Source organism: Capra hircus, chromosome 23 (genome assembly GCF_001704415.2).
Source record: "Capra hircus breed San Clemente chromosome 23, ASM170441v1, whole genome shotgun sequence".
In the NCBI taxonomy this organism is placed as follows: domain Eukaryota; kingdom Metazoa; phylum Chordata; class Mammalia; order Artiodactyla; family Bovidae; genus Capra; species Capra hircus.
This window is the reverse complement of record NC_030830.1, coordinates 9,303,661-9,319,973: the sequence shown is the minus strand read 5'-3', so window position 1 is coordinate 9,319,973 and position 16,313 is coordinate 9,303,661. Positions and strand designations below refer to the sequence as shown.

The 16,313-nt window shown below is 43.1% G+C and overlaps 1 non-coding gene across 1 annotated transcript; it reads left to right on the top strand.

The window, feature by feature from the left end:
* Positions 6,265-6,336, top strand: TRNAC-GCA. The gene has a single exon. It is a non-coding gene; the product is annotated as a tRNA-Cys (tRNA).

Here is a 16,313-nt window from a genome sequence, read left to right as displayed (position 1 = left end):
TTTCACATGGGGTTGTTGAAACAAATTTAAACTCTCCAAAGGCATGCCTTCCAGTCTCCATCCTAGTTGGTAGAATAGGCCTGCTGTAAAGCTGTTTTCTGATGCGTCATCCAGTCTGGGAGGAATTGAGAAGAGGTACTTCTATCCGCAGCACACCATTGCTGTGCTGCCTGAAACAAAGGAGCAAGAGAAGGCCACTATTGACTCAGATTTCTCTAACCCCCCTTCTTCTTAGGAGTGCAAACCAATGTCTGTTAATTAAACTAGAGATTATCCCAGTATTTAAGCCATGCTTTTAGAGTACTACAAGACACGTTCAGCTTTTAAAATACCCAGCAACCAGAACAGTGGCAGACACACAGTTGGCATTGGATAAATAGTTACTGAACAAACAGTTAAATGAATGAACGAATGTACAAATATTTAAACCCGCAGTTTTAAATATTTCATTAGAAACACCTTGTATGCTGTGCTAAATCACTACAGTCGTGTCTGATTCTTTACAACGCTATAGACTGTAGACCTCCAGGTTCCTCTGTCCACGAGTCTTTCTGGGCAAGAATACTGGAGTGGGTTGCTGTTTCCTCCTCAAACACCTTAAAATATTTTACTTTCTAGAGCTTTTGTACAAAATGAGTCCATTATATCTGCTATCTTTTGGTTCAGATGGTAAAGAATCTGCCTGCAATGCAACAGATCCAGGTTCAATCCCTGGGTTGGGAAGATCTGCTGGAGAAGGGAATGGCTACCCACTCCAGCATTCTTGCCTGGAGAAATTCCATGAGGTTGCAAAGTCAGACACAACTGAACAACCAACACTTTTACTTTTTTTCAAAAATGCAATACACAGAAAATAAATATAACCATTCTTTTCATTTTTTAAAACTTTCTACAATTAAGTGAAGTGACTGATCAAAGTAAATCCAGAGTAAACAGTCCAAAATAGAATCTGTCTCTTAGGTCAGTATTTCACAATCTACTTCTCCATGGCTCATCAATTTTCAGTTTGCTAAACTAGCAATATAAAAGCCTAAAGAAAAGGCAGAAAGAAAATGCAGGATTTATTTGACCTTCTTCTGTGTTCTCTACTGCAGGAATATCATTGATTCTTGATTAGCTGAGTTTAATTAGGCAATAAATAAATAAATCTCAGGTAATAGTATTTTCATTGTAGTCATCTAATGAAGCTCTTCATCAATATTTGACCAGAGCTGATAATTGTTAAATTGACTTCTTTGTGCCTCATCTCCCAACTCCTAGGGTAATGGGGCAGAAAAAAAGAGAAATGGAGAAGAAAAGCAAAAGCCCAAATAATCTACACAGTAGATAATCATTCCATTAATATTAATAATAGAGGGTCTCTGGGGTTGGTTATAAGAACCTCTCCATGATAGGCTGAAAGGTGGCCCCTAGAAGATATATCATGTCTTAATCAATGGGACCTGTGAACATTATCCTATATGGAAAAAACATTTTGCAAATGTGATTAAATTAAGCATTTCTAGATTGGGAGACTATCCTGGATTATCCAGAAGCCCTAAATGCAGTCACACATACCCTTATAAGAGGGAGACAGAAGGAGTTTTAACACACATAGGAGAAGGTGATATGAAGACAAAGCAGAGAGATTTGGAGATGTTGACCCTGAGGACTGGAGTGAGGCAGCCGCAAGACAAAGAATGTCAGAGCCGCTAAAACTGGAAGAGGCCAGGGAGTCATCTCAGATCCTGGAGCCTCTGGGAGGAGCGAGAGCCCTGCTGATCCTCGGTTCTAGCCCAGCAATACTAACCTCAGACTTCTGGCTTCCAAAGCATGAGAGAATACAGTTCTATTTTTATATGCCACCAAGGTTGTGGTAATTTCCTATAGCAGCCCTAGGAAGCTCATAGAGCCTCTATTTAGTGTTCTAGCCAGCTTCCTAACCTCTTCCCCAGATTCCAAACATTTTTAAAGATATGGCTAGAATCCCATCTCCTCTTGGAACCCTTTCTAGGCATTCCTAGTCCTAATCGATCTCTACTATTAATACACATTTTTTATCTGTATTTTGCATTTACCCCTACTTGCCTGATAGGGTGTGAATGTCCAACAAATGTCCATCCGCAGACCGTGAATTCCTGAGGACCAGGCTGGTGGACTGTGGGCTCTGCCCTTGAGCCCTTTCTCCATCTCAGATCTCACCACCCTCACCCCCTACCCCGGCACCCAACAAAGTGACCTTTTCCCTAGAAGGTTATCAGTAATTGTTGAATTAAATCTAATGGAAGGCTCTAGTCATTCTGAGGCAGAGAGATAACTGAGATGAAGTTATCCCAGGAGGTTTTTGGAGGAGACAGACCTTAATCTGGCCACCCCAGGAGAGGTGAGTTTGTTTTTCTGAACACCCCCCTCCTCAATAACACTTTGCAAACAGGGTAGCCCTCTGGGCTCCTGGAAATGGTAGAGGAGTTCCTGATAAGCTTCCATACTCACAGGGAGCTCTTCACCCTTGTAAACAAGTTCTTTCCATGCATGGAAAAAAAAAAATCTCTTATTAACTTGAACTTCAGCAATCCAAATTTTGAAATAGTGATAATACCCAACATTTGAATAGTGCTTTTCCGTATAAAGAGCAATTTCACAAACCTATTTCATCCTAACACAATCTCTGGAGGTATGGATCCATCCCAAACAGATGAGCATATACAGTCAGAGAGGGTTCATAATTTGTTTCCCACCCAGATCTTTTAATTTTTCCCTCTACTAAATCACACTTGGCTGAAGGGCACCATCAAAGCAGAGTCAAAGATTATTTAGCCGCAGATCCCTCTTATGCATCGATTGCCTCTGAACCAGGGATACCCAAGTTTCAGGATCTGATGCCTGATGACCTGAGATGGAGCTGATGTAGTAAAAGTAGAACGAAAATACACTCTAAATGTGATGTGCTTGAATCACTCTGAAACCATCCCTACCCCATCCGTGGGAAAATTGTCTTCCATGAAACTGGTGCCTGGTGCCACAGAGGTTGAGGACCCCTGCTCTAAGCTTTGACTATAAAGTGGTAAGGTTAAAATCATGCTGTGTTAAGCAAATTAACAGTGTCCACTAGTCAAATTACTTAAGTAAATAAACCTGAGAAGTTTGCTCCTACACAAACAGGATGGTTTTGAAATAAAAATAAACCAGGGGTATTGAAGAATACTCATTAGTCAATGAATTGTGATAATTGCACTTCATCCTTGTTTATTTGCTAAAGCAAGTCCTCAAAGAACCTTTATCAGACACCATTTGATTAACCTAACATGAGTTTACATGTGCTTGAAAGCAAATAAAATTCTATTTCTTTTAAGTGGAGTCAATAACTCAAACTTTTTATTGATTTAGTTTGCTTTCTCATCTAGTTAAGTTTAAAAACTGTGACACTGGATTATATTTTTTTTGTTAGAGTTTGCTCTGAAACAGCAGCATATTGGTACCTTACTTTATCAGAAAAAGTCTAAATCCTCAGGTTTCATAGAAAAATAAAGACTCTCTGCTCCAACAGATCTGAACTGTATAATCACTTTCCTTGTCTAAATAAAATTCAAGGGCCAAAAAACATCACATGCCATGAATTATGAAAGAACGAAATCTTGGTTTTATAAGATTTCAGGACAAAGCAAAGAAGGGCATAGCGTATTGTAAAAGCTGAAATAAAAGCTTTGCTTATGTGAAAGAGGTTTTTTTTTAACGAAGGAAGAGATTTTGTTTTTTTAGAAATCTGTCTTTTCTGGAAGTTTTTGTGAAGCATAAAAATGAAACATAATTCATTGTGCGAATTCACAAAAGGTAGGTGAGCAGAAATGATAGCTCTTCTAGCCTTTGGTTCTCTGGTGTATAGCAGCCCCTCCCTGACCACAGATTGCTCTGCCAGCATTACAACAGGGCAATGATTAAAATCCAGTTTTCTTTAAAGACTTCATTTCTATGGTGAGCATTAAGCTTTGCACACTTTGCACGCTGGGATAACTTTTGTTTTCTTGGAAAGAGACATAAATGTACTCATCTTGCTTTGGGAAATGGTGAAGCCAGGTCTTAATTGTTATCATTTCTGTGGAAGGAAATACTCTTGCTTCTCCTTTTACATAAGAGATGAAAGAGAAAATGGAAAAAAAAAATCTCCTTAGCAATTACTTGGAGTTTGCCCTTGCAGTTTGCAAAAGTTTTTCCAATCACAGTAACAGGCTTTGCATGAGCAAAGGTGAAAACTGGGGTCATTCAGAGTAAGTGACAAGCCGTTCTTGCACCAACAAAAATATGTCAAGAGCCATCTCCCATGGATGCTTTGTTAGTTTAGACAATGCAAAAGTGTCCTGGACACCGAGGGTGTGTGTGTGTGTGTTAGTCACTCAGTCACATCTGACTCTTTGCGACCGCATGGACTGTAGCCCACCAGGCTCCTCTGTTTGTGGAATTCTCCAGAGCATACGCACACAGAGGTAGATGCTAGCATATGAGATCTCAGTCTGGGCTATGCCACTATCTCCCATCGCTGACTCCTTGATCTCCCTGCACATTATCCTTGCAGTACACCCTGGTCCTGAGTTTCCTGTGTACCTGGCTCAGATCTAAGTATTAAGGATACAACAACAAATCATACATGATTCTTTAGCCCAAGGAATTCTGAGCTCATATTTTAGCAGAATGCTGCTGCTGCTGCTAAGTCGCTTCAGTCGTGTCCGACTCTGAGCGACCCAATAGACGGCAGTCCACCAGGCTCCCCCATCCCTGGGATTCTCCAGGCAAGAACGCTGGAGTGGGTTGCCATTTCCTTCTCCAATGCATGAAAGTGAAAAGTGAAAGTGAAGTCGCTCAGTCGTGTCCGACTCTTAGTGACCCCATGGACCACAGCCTACCAGGCTCCTCCATCCATGGGATTTTCCAGGCAAGAGTACTGGAGTGGGGTGCCATTTAGTAGAATCAGTTCAGTTCAGTACAGTCATTCAGTCATGTCCGACTCTTTGCAACCTCATGAATTGCAGCACACCAGGCCTCCCTGTCCATCATCAACTCCCGGAGTTCACTCAAACTTGTGTCCATCGAGTCCGTGATGCCATCCAGCCATCTCATCCTCTGTCGTCCCCTTCTCTTCCTGCCCTCAATCCCTCCCAGCATCACAGTCTTTTCCAATGAGTCAACTCTTCGCATGAGGTGGCCAAAGTGCTGGAGTTCCAGCTTTAGCATCATTCCTTCCAAAGAAATCCCAGGGCTGATCTCCTTCAGAATGGATTGGGTGGATCTCCTTGCAGTCCAAGGGACTCTCAAGAGTAGATCAAAGTAAATAGGTAACTGCCATCCATTGAGGTAAATATAAGCAGAGGATACAAGAAGAGCATGTCAGCTCTGGTTGAACTATTGTGACTGAGCATGTATGCATGCTAAGTCGCTTCAGTTGTATCTGACTCTTTTCCATCCTGTGGACTGTAGCCTTCCAGGCTCCTCTGTCCATGGGATTCTCCAGGCAAGAATACTGGAGTGGGTTACCTTGCCCTCCTCTAGGGGGAATCTTTCTGATCTAGAGATAGAACCCACGTCTCTTATGTCTCCTGCAATGGCAGGCAGGTTCTTTACCACTAGCGCCACCTGGGAAGCTTGAGCAGATAGGCCTTAATTGAGGGTAGGTGTTGGATGTTGGGTGTTAGAAGCTTGAGCAGATAGACCTTAATTGAGGGTGGGTGTTTGGGGCTTCAGAGGTATCACATGAGGAATAGTTGATTCAGTAGTGCCTAGGGAAGGTTTGCTCACCGTAACACCAATCAATCCCCATTTCCCTCCAAGTTATTGCAGTGAGGGGAGGAGGCAGGGGCCAGTGTTGGACTCCAATATATGTAGTCAGTCCCTCAGCCCTTGTGCTGTCCCATCGCTCTCTCCTGAGTCATATTCCAGTCCTGAATCCTGCAACAGAATCCAAGCACCTATCACTTCTCATGGTCTCATGTGCACGTGCGCTCAGTCACTCAGTGCTGTTCGACTCTTTGAACTCATAGACTGTTAACCGCCAGGCTCTTCTGTCCATGGGATTTCCCAGGCAAGAGTGCTGGAGTGGGTTGCTATTTCCTCCTCCAGGGGGTCTTCCCGACCCAGGGATTGAACCTTGGCAGGCGGATTCTTTACTACTGAGCCACATCATTTCACACTGAAGTTCTTTAATTCCTCCTAAGGAAATCTCTTAAGGGGGAAATATATGTGTGTGTGTGTGTGTGTGTGTATATATATATATATATATATATATATATTTGGGCCTCCCTGATGGCTCAGAGGTTAAAGCGTCTGCCTGCAATGCAGGAGACCTGGGTTCAATCCCTGGTTTGGGAAGATCCCCTGGAGAAGAAAATGGCAACCCACTCTGCCGGGAGCCAGCGTGAGGAATTCCACCCGTGACAAGGTCATGCGGCAGCGCTCTGATGGCAAGGCTAATCAGACCTCAGGTTTTCCCCCTGGAATTTTCTGAGATCCACCCCCCAAAAAATAAGAATCTGCCTGCTTTTCCACTTTTCTGACATTCTCTGGAAAAAGTCAATTCAGGGCTTTAGTCTTCTGCATTTGAAAGAGTGTTTCAATCCAAAAACCCCTCTGATGGCTTTCTAGCCTGCCTGCAGGACTCCTACAGCTGCGAATGTGCTTGTTTGAGGCCTCCTGACCGCAGGAGGCACAGGAAGCTTAAAACATCCTAGGAATGTAGGGGCTTCCGAGGAGTCAAAATCATTAGAATAGGACTGATTAAAGGTTTCATTTGTTGAGCCAATACTTGCTGCCAAATTTTCATATCCTTCATTTTTAGATATAGTTGGTATATAGAAAAACAAGTAGTAGACCTGGTATTAGCAACATTAGATCTTTGAGTTAAGCACCTTCTTTGTTATAACCCACTGCACCTTTGTTCTATAGAGATGTAACTTTAATGCTTTAAGGAGATGCAGATTAAAGAAAAACACTTCAGGGGAAACGAAATTAACACTCATTAAGGAAGAGAGACAAAAAGTGTTAACAAGCCTCTTGGCCAGAAGATAATGTAAATCACCTGAGACCTTTTGTATACAAAAAGAGATACAGAAAGAGTCTGGGCTGCTAACGCTACATAATTTTGTATTACCCATTGATCTCTATGTATAATCAAAAGTATAAAAGGCCTTGAAGGACAATAGAAGGAGAGCCAGTCGCTGGACTGGTTTCCCCCGTGTCTCCTCTTTACTGTAATTTCAGGCTGAATTCCCATCTGGGGCGTGGAGGCTCACTATGTCTACTTACTTGTCCAGGCTTTTAAGATCCGTAAGAGAGAGAGCCCAAGGCGGGGCACTCTCCGATATTCAAGTGGGCGCCGGCAGCCTAACATAGATGGTGCAAGCTCCTTGTCTGGAACTTTATTGGTTTTCCACGTAACCCAAGTTATTCAGCCTCTTCCTCCACTTAATTTTCATACTACACTGTTGTTTCTTAATCTAATCTTATATCAATCAATAAACAAGTTTTTCTCACGCCAACGCCGTCCACGCTTCGAATTCCCTGGATCCACCGGGGCTGGACCCCAGCACCACTCCAGTATTCTTGCCTGGAGAATCCCATGGACAGAGGAGCCTGGTGGGCTGCAGTCCATGGGGTTGCAGAGTCGGACACGACTGAATGACTTCACTTTCACTTTCATATATATTTATATATATAGCCATGTGCAGACAGAAGAAACAAGCTTTGAACTCCTAAAAAGCTTCATAAACATAAAGAATGTTTCTTTTCTCTAGCACTTATTAATAGTGTTATCTTATTAAAAATTCTTGATCATGCCACACATGAGAATATTAGAAATCAAACTACTGGAAAAACATAGACTTAGGCACCTGGATACATGTACAGTGATTACAAGGAGAACATTAAATAGTCACATTGAATGTTTTTTAAAAAACACTTAATATGTCGTGATAAGGAGAGGCTTGAATGAAGTCGCTCAGTTGTTTCCGACTCTTTGCGACCCCATAGACTGTAGTCTACCAGGCTCCTCTGTCCATGGGATTTTCCAGGTAATAGTACTGGAGTGGATTGCCATTTCCTTCCTCAGGGGATCTTCCCGACCCAGGGATCAAACCCGGGTCTCCTGCAATGTAGGCAGACGCTTTACCATCTGAGCCACCAGGGAAGTCCTCTTATGACCAAATTATTTCGCCAACGTCATGAAAACATGGAAAATAATATCTAGCTCTCTGTTCCTCTTTAGGAATCCAGAGGACTTCAGTAATTCCTTGGTTGCTCTCAATGCGTGAGTCCTTAGGTGACAAGAGCTTTATTATCTGATCGCTTATCACCCTACTCCCTGTAATGTCTCACAGCTGTAGGGCTAGAAGTAAGTAGAACAAAGCTTCTTGCAATAAATATTTTTGGTTCTGAAAAGACTTTTTCTAGAATTGCTATTTTTAACTGACTTGAATTTTGACTTCTGAGAGATTTCATTATGATGTGAATTTTATCTGCTTCAAAATATTTTCATGTTGTAACTTTCCAAATACTCAGGAATCATGGAAGATGAATAGAAAAAAATTTAAAAGCCCAGTTTTCCCAGTTATAACGGATTGTTCAGCCTAAAACATTTGCCTTGTGTAGACACAGCTGGAATTATCTACCATCATTCTTTGCCTCAAGTAAACCAGAATATATATAAGAATGTGAATTGTAAAAATATCTTTGATTCACAGCTGAATTCACATCATTGTTGATTAGAGCCTGACAATCTGAGATGACTGTCAAAGGAATAAGAATCTGTAACATTACATTTAATGTGACTACATAGCTTTATCCCCTCTAATCTTTATTAATACATCCACATTTTATGTCATATTTTTCACACAGAGCATCAGGAACAGTTACTGTCAGAATGGAGGTTTTAACAGAGGTTCTGTTTTAAGAGTTGAGCTTTTGCCATTTGGTCAAGATTAACTTATGAATCTTTTGACAATATGTTTAAATTTTTTCTTCTTTTAGTTCACTGCATACACAACTAGAAGATTCTGGTGAGTAATGCTTTTTGTGCTCCTCATATACTCAGGGGTTGTTTAAGGTGAAAAGGAAGGAAGACAGAATGTTTTTTCCCATCTGGCCATTGAATTCGTTTTCTTCTCCAGCTACAGACTTCAGAAGCCCTTTGAGCTACACATGGAGTTTCTGTGTAGTTTAAAGGTACCAGATGTTCACTCACTTAGGAAACACAGGGCATGGTGACAGGGAGGCTGGTGCGACAGCTCTGGACAGGCTGGTGCTGAGCGTCAGCTGCCTGGTTCCTGCGCGTCCTTGGCTAAGTTACACACGATCTCTGTATCTTCGTACCAATTTCTTTGCTTTTAAATTAAAAAGGGATCTTAATACAGTAAGACAAAGCAGACAACAAAGCAGGTGTGAACGTAAGTAGCTTATACTCCCTAGAGATAAGGACCCTCTCTCTCAGCTGAAGGGGAGGTGAGCATTGGAGGAGAAATCAAGAGAGCTTAGACTGGTCTCCAGGTCGTACCAAGAAAAAGTCTGAGAGCACAGGAAAAGAGCTCCTATTTGAAGTTTGGGGGATGTGAGAGCAGAAAAAAAACCCTCCCAAGTCCCCCAGAAGCCCCAGAGACCTTGGCTGAAGGACAGAAAGGGACAGGATGAGTGATTACTGACCATCCCAAGATGCCAGCATCTCCCAGATGAGCGGTGGCGCTGCAGCTCATCTCAAAGGTCCCAGGGTCCCCAAGTGGGAGGAAAACATTATTTGGTGCAAGAGTGAGAACATACAGCAATGAGAGGCTGCTTTAGAGTGGGAACAAGGATGAGGTGGGGCAGGTGGCCACTGTCTGAGCAGACCCTCAGCATAAGTGCCTGGGCAACAGTCAGCGTCAGCAGGTTGCTAGGTGAGTTACTCAGAGTTCTCCAGAGAAACAAACCAGGATGTGTATTTATATGTAGAAAGAGATTTATTATAAGATGTTGGCTCATGTGATTATGGAGGCTGAGGAGCCCCATGGTCTACCATCTGCACTCTGGAGGCCCAAGGAGGCTGGCAGTGTAGTTCAAAAGCCAGAGAACCGGAGAGCTAATGGCAGAAACTGCAGCCAGAGATGGAAGCCCTGAGTACCAGGAGTGGGTGGGCAGGAGACAATTGATGTCCCAGCTGCATAGTCAGGCAGAGGGTGAGCCCATCCTCCCATCCTTCCAGTTTTTGTTCTATACAAGCCCCCAAAGGGTTGGAAGAGGCCCACACACACTGGGGGAGTGGGTCATTGTGCTTTATTCATTCTAGCAATTCAAATGCTAATCTCTTCTGAAACATCCCCATGGGCACACTCAGAAACGTTTAACCAGATATCTGGGCATCCTGTGATCCAGCCAATTTAACACAAAATTTACCATCACCCTAGGTTATTATTGGGCTTCCCTGGTGGCTCAGCTGGTAAAGAACCCACCTGCAATGCAGGAGACCTGGGTTCAATCCCGGCGTTGGGAAGATCCCCTGGAGAAGGGGACAGGCTACACACTCCAGTGTTCTGTCCTGGAGAATGCCATGGACTGAATAGTCCATGGGGTCACAAAGAGTCGGACATGGCTGAACGATTTTCGCTTTCACATAGGTCATTATTTGGGGCTTGCCAGGTGGCACTTGGAGGAGGGCATGGCAACCCACTCCAGTATTCTTGCCTGGAGAATCCCATGGATAGAGGAGCCTGGTGGGCTACAGTCCACAAGGTCACAAAGAATCGGACCCAACTGAAGATGACCTAACATGCACACTCTCAATCTTGGGGGCTTCTAAACTTCTCAATGCCTGGACCACATCCCAGTACAATTAATCACAATTTTGAACACATAATGATATCCAGGCATGACTAGGTTTTAAAGTTTCCTGTGTAATTTCCACATGGAGTCAAGGTTGGGAACCATTGATTCAGTTTATTCTGTACACTCTTGCTTCTTACTCTAAGTGGGGTCCACAGACCAGCCCACATCAACATCATCTGGGTGTGTGTTAGAAATGTGGAGTCTCAGGCCCCAGACCTTCTGTACTGTAATCTACAACTAGAAAAACAATCTCAGGGATCACATATACACATTAAATTTAGAGAAGGCTGCTGTTCGGAGAAGGCAATGGCAACCCACTCCAGTACTCTTGCCTGGAGAATCCCATGGATGGAGGAGCCTAGTGGGCTGCCTAGTGGACAGAGGATTCCATGGGGTCGCTAAGAGTGGGACACAACTAGGAGACTTCACTTTCACTTTTCACTTTCATGCACTGGAGAAGGAAATGGCAACCCACTCCCGTGTTCTTGCCTGGAGAATCCCAGGGACGAGGGAGCATGGTGGGCTGCTGTCTATGGGGTCGCAAAGAGTAGGACATGACTGAAGTGACTTAGCAGCAGCGGCAGCAGCAGCTGTTCAGTCAGGGCTGAGAACCAGATGAGATGAGGCTGATCTGCAGTGGAGGATCCCCACAGGGCTTAGATTAGTGACTTCTAGCCATGTGGATGACAGACTTGGGCTTTGCCATATTTCAAAAGCACATTGGTAGATGGTAATGAGCCACCAGGGTTGAGAACTGCTGACTTTGATTAAGAAGCCGACAGCTCCCACCCTACAGACAGATACCTCCAGGAGAGCAAGGGCAGGGGAACAGTGAGAAGAGGATTTCAAGAAGTCACTTAAACAGATTGAGTTCATGTAGAAGCCACTGGATTAAATGTCTGTATCACACAGAATAGGGCTTAGACATGGAACACAGCATCGAGTTTTACATAGATAAAGATATGTTTTTGGAAGCCTGAGTCTGTGACTGTAAAATTACTCTGCATGTAAAATGTTATTACAGTGCTTACACTCAACGGTAATTATTTTAAAGAAGCTAATATATGACCACTAACCCTAACCTAGACAACATATTAAAAAGCAGAGACATTATTTTGTCAACAAAGGTTCGTCTAGTCAAGGCTATGGTTTCTCCAGTAGTCATGGATGGATTTGAGAGTTGGACTACAGAGAAAGCTGAGCACAGAAGAATTGATGCTTTTGAACTGTGGTGTAAGAGAAGACTCTTGAAAGTCCCTTGGACTGCAAGGAGATCCAACCCATTCATCCTAAAGGAAATCAGTCCTGGGTGTTCATTGGAAGGACTGATATTGAAGCTGAAACTCCAATATTTTGGCCACCTGATGTGAAGAGCTGACTCATTTGAGAAGACCCTGATACTGGGAAAGATTGAAGGCAGGAGGAGAAGGGGATGACAGAGAATGAGATGGTTAGATGGCATCACTGACTCAATGGACATGGGTTTGGGTGATCTCCAGGAGTTGGTGACGGACAGGGAGGCCTGGCATGCTGCGGTTTATGGAATTGCAAAGAGTTGGACGTGACTGAGTGACTGAACTGAACTGAACTGATACCTCCTTCGGATTTCTGAATATGAAGATTGGTATCTTGCAACAATTGTAGAAACTCTATCTCTTTGACTATCCCCTCTGTCTCATTCTCTCTTATGAATAAACTGCCAGTCAATGTATATCTGATCTCATTCTGTTCTTTATCTTATTAATCTTTCATATGTTTCCTCTTCTTGTCTCTCTATGCTGCATTTTGAGCAATTTCTTCAAATCCATTTTCTTCTTCACTTTTTTCTTGAATTGGGCCTCTTGTGCCATCAGTAAATCCTTTAAACTTTCCTTTTTAACTGTTATATTTTTACTAATAAAATGAATAGTTTTTCTTTCCCTACCTCTATTATTTTTATCATCTGAAATGGCAACCCACTCCAGTGTTCTTGCCTGGAGAATCCCAGGGACAGAGGAGCCTCATGGGCTACCATCTATGGGGTCGCACAGAGTCGAACATGACTGAAGCGACTTAGCAGCAGCAGCAGTTATACTTTTACTCTCTTTTATAGTTTCAAACAATTAAATCATACTTAATTTTTTGCCTCTGTCCAATATTGAAAAATTTTGCAGCTTTAATTTTGCTGTGTGTTATTTCTGATGACTCTTCCATGTGGTGACTTATAATTTGCGTGTGTGTGTGTGTGTGTGTGTGTGTGTACTTGTGCACATGTATTTGACTGACCATAGGCTCATACTTCATTTGTGTAAATTCTTTGAGGATTGATATATAATTCCTTTTGGCTTATCCAACACGGATTTGTGTTGGCTTTATCTAGACTACTGCAGGCATTACTGACCCGTGACACTTTAACTTACTTCATCGAGGTTTGTAGGACAAGGTGTGTGTGCTCAGCTGCTTCAGTTGTGTCCAACTCTTTGCAACCCTATGAACTGCAGCCCAGCAGCCTCTTCAGTCCATGGGATTCTCCGGGCAAGAATACTAGAGTGGGTTACCATGCCCTCCTCCAGGGGATCTTTCCGACCCAGGGACTGAACCCATGTCTCCTGCATCTCCGGCATTGCAGGCGGATTCTTCACCGTTGAGCTACCCGGGAAGCCCACAGGACAACCTAAGTAGGGTGAATTTGGACAGGAAATCTTCAGAAGAGACAGCTGTTGGCTGTGAATGTTTGGGATTGAGTTGTTCTCCTTTCCACCTAGAGTCATGCTGGAAGCTGCCTTTTTCCTTGCTGTCTCCATCTGTGAGGCAGGTGTATTTCTGGTAGACCTTTACAGTGAACATCATTCTTTGGTGTCCCAGCTTTCTGCGGGGTCTCTTAGTAGATGTCCACCTTGGGTGGGCTCTTGTCTTTGTCTCTCTGTCCCAGCAGCCCCCGACAGCTGTCAAATCAGAAACTTCAAGGGGCCAGAGTCAACCCCTGCCCCCAGGCTGAAAGCCAGTTTCCTAGCCTCCTTCCATCTCCACATTCCTGCTCTTACTGGATGTCTGCTCTCTGTGGATGCCTTCTTTATCACCAGTTCAGTGATGCATTGTCAATGATTTTTAAAAAACTTATTCAGCATGTTTAGTCATTTCAGAGAGAAGGTTGCCTGGAGTAACTTAGCTGCAATATTGCTGGAAACAGAAGAAACTCTTAGTAATTTCTATCCTAGCAGATTTTTTGCAGGTTTTCAAGGCTCAAAATGAAGGAATCTTTCAGAACAGGGAACTCTGTTCAGAGAACTGACATTTAAACTCATATTCCTTGTCACCGTTACTGGAAGTGTTAGAGAGACTGAAATAGACAAAATTTTGTGACGTTCTTGGCTTTTAGAGGAGTGTGGGTCATTTAAATTTCTACAAAACTGCAAATATCTCCATGAGCCAGAGGGGCAGATGAAAGTAGAAGCAGTTATCCTATCTTGATGCTGATTTAGATGTTGACAGAAAGCTGAGTGCATATCACAGGGATGAGAAATCATTTAACTTTGCTGAGGCCTATAATGAAAATTTGAAAAGCTATCTAATAGAGGACAGTCATATCACTCACCCGAAATAACTGCTTCAGTAGAGATCATCTTATGAGACTACTGTCATGCAAATGTGTTTATTTTTCTTTTGGCTGTGCCTCAAGGAATGCTGGACCTTGGCTCCTTGACCTCTTGCGTTGGAAGTGCAGAGTCTTAATCACTGGATGAACAGGGAAGTCCACACAAATGTATTCTTTCAGTCTCTTCATTTCTTGGGCCCAAAGATGACAGGTTATAAACTTTCCAGCTCAGTTACTCAAATAGCCACAGGGAGGTCTGTGGCAGTATGTGAAACAGTCATGTAGCTGGATCAAGAGATGATAATGATAGGTTCCTCAAACAAGGGAAAACACACTCTAGACCTGCGTTAGGTAAAAAGCTATAGTTCAGTTCAGTTCAGTCACTCAGTCATGTCTGACTCTTTGCGACCCCAAGAATCACAGCACGCCAGGCCTCCCTGTCCATCACCAACTCCTGGAGTTCACTCAGATTCATGTCCATTGAGTCAGTGATGCCATCTAGCCATCTCATCCTCGGTTGTCCCCTTCTCCTCCTGCCCCCAATCCCTCCCAGCATCAGAGTCTTTCCCAATGAGTCAACTCTTGCATGAGGTGGCCAGAGTAGTGCAGTTTCAGCTTTAGCATCATTCCCTCCAAAGAAATCCCAGGGTTGATCTCCTTCAGAATGGACTGGTTGGATCTCCTTGCAGTCCAAGGGACTCTCGAGAGTCTTCTCCAACACCACAGTTCAAAAGTATCAATTCTTCAGCACTCAGCCATCTTCACAGTCCAACTCTCACATCCATACATGACTGCTGGAAAAACCATATCCTTGACTAGACGGACCTTAGTCAGAAAAGTAATGTCTCTGCTTTTGAATATGCTATCTAGGTTGGTCATAACTTTTCTTCCAAGGAGTAAGCGTCTTTTAATTTCATGGCTGCAATCACCATCTGCAGTGATTTTGGAGCCCAGAAAAATAAAGTCTGACACTGTATCCACTGTTTCCCCATCTATTTCCCATGAAGTAATGGGACCAGATGCCATGATCTTCGCTTTCTGAATGTTGAGCTTTAAGCCAACTTTTAAACTCTCCTCTTTAACTTTCATCAAGAGGCTTTTTCGTTCCTCTTCACTTTCTGCCATAAGGATGATGTCATCTGCATATCTGAGGTTATTGATATTTCTCCCGGCAATCTTGATTCCAGCTTGTGTTTCTTCCAGCCCAGGGTTCTCATGATGTACTCTGCATAGAAGTTAAATAAGCAGGGTGACAGTATACAGCCTTGATGTACAACTTTTCCTATTTGGGACCAGTCTGTTGTTCCATGTCCAGTTCTAACTGTTGCTTCCTCACCTGCATACAGATTTCTCAAGAGGCAGGTCAGGTGGTCTGGTATTCCCATCTCTTTCAGAATTGTCCACAGTTTATTGTGATCCACACAGTCAAAGGCTTTGGCATAGTCAATAAAGCAGAAATAGATGTTTTTCTGGAACTCTCTTGCTTTGTCCATGATCCAGCGGATGTTGGCAATTTGATCTCTGGTTCCTCTGCCTTTTCAAAACCAGCTTGAACATCAGGAAGTTCACGGTTCACGTATTGCTGAAGCCTGGCTTGGAGAATTCTGAGCATTACTTTACTAGCATGTGAGATGAGTGCAATTGTGTCGTAGTTTGAGCATTCTTTGGCATTGCCTTTCTTTGGAATTGGAATGAAAACTGACCTTTTCTAGTCCTATGGCCACTGCTGAGTTTTCCAAATTTGCTGGCATGTTGAGTGCAGTACTTTCACAGCATCATCTTTCAGGATTTGAAATAGCTCTACTGGAATTCCATCACTTCCACTAGCTTTGTTCGTAGTGATGCTTTCTAAGGCCCGCTTGACTTCACATTCCAGGATGTCTGGCTCTAGATGAGTGATCACATCATCATGATTATCCAGGTTGTG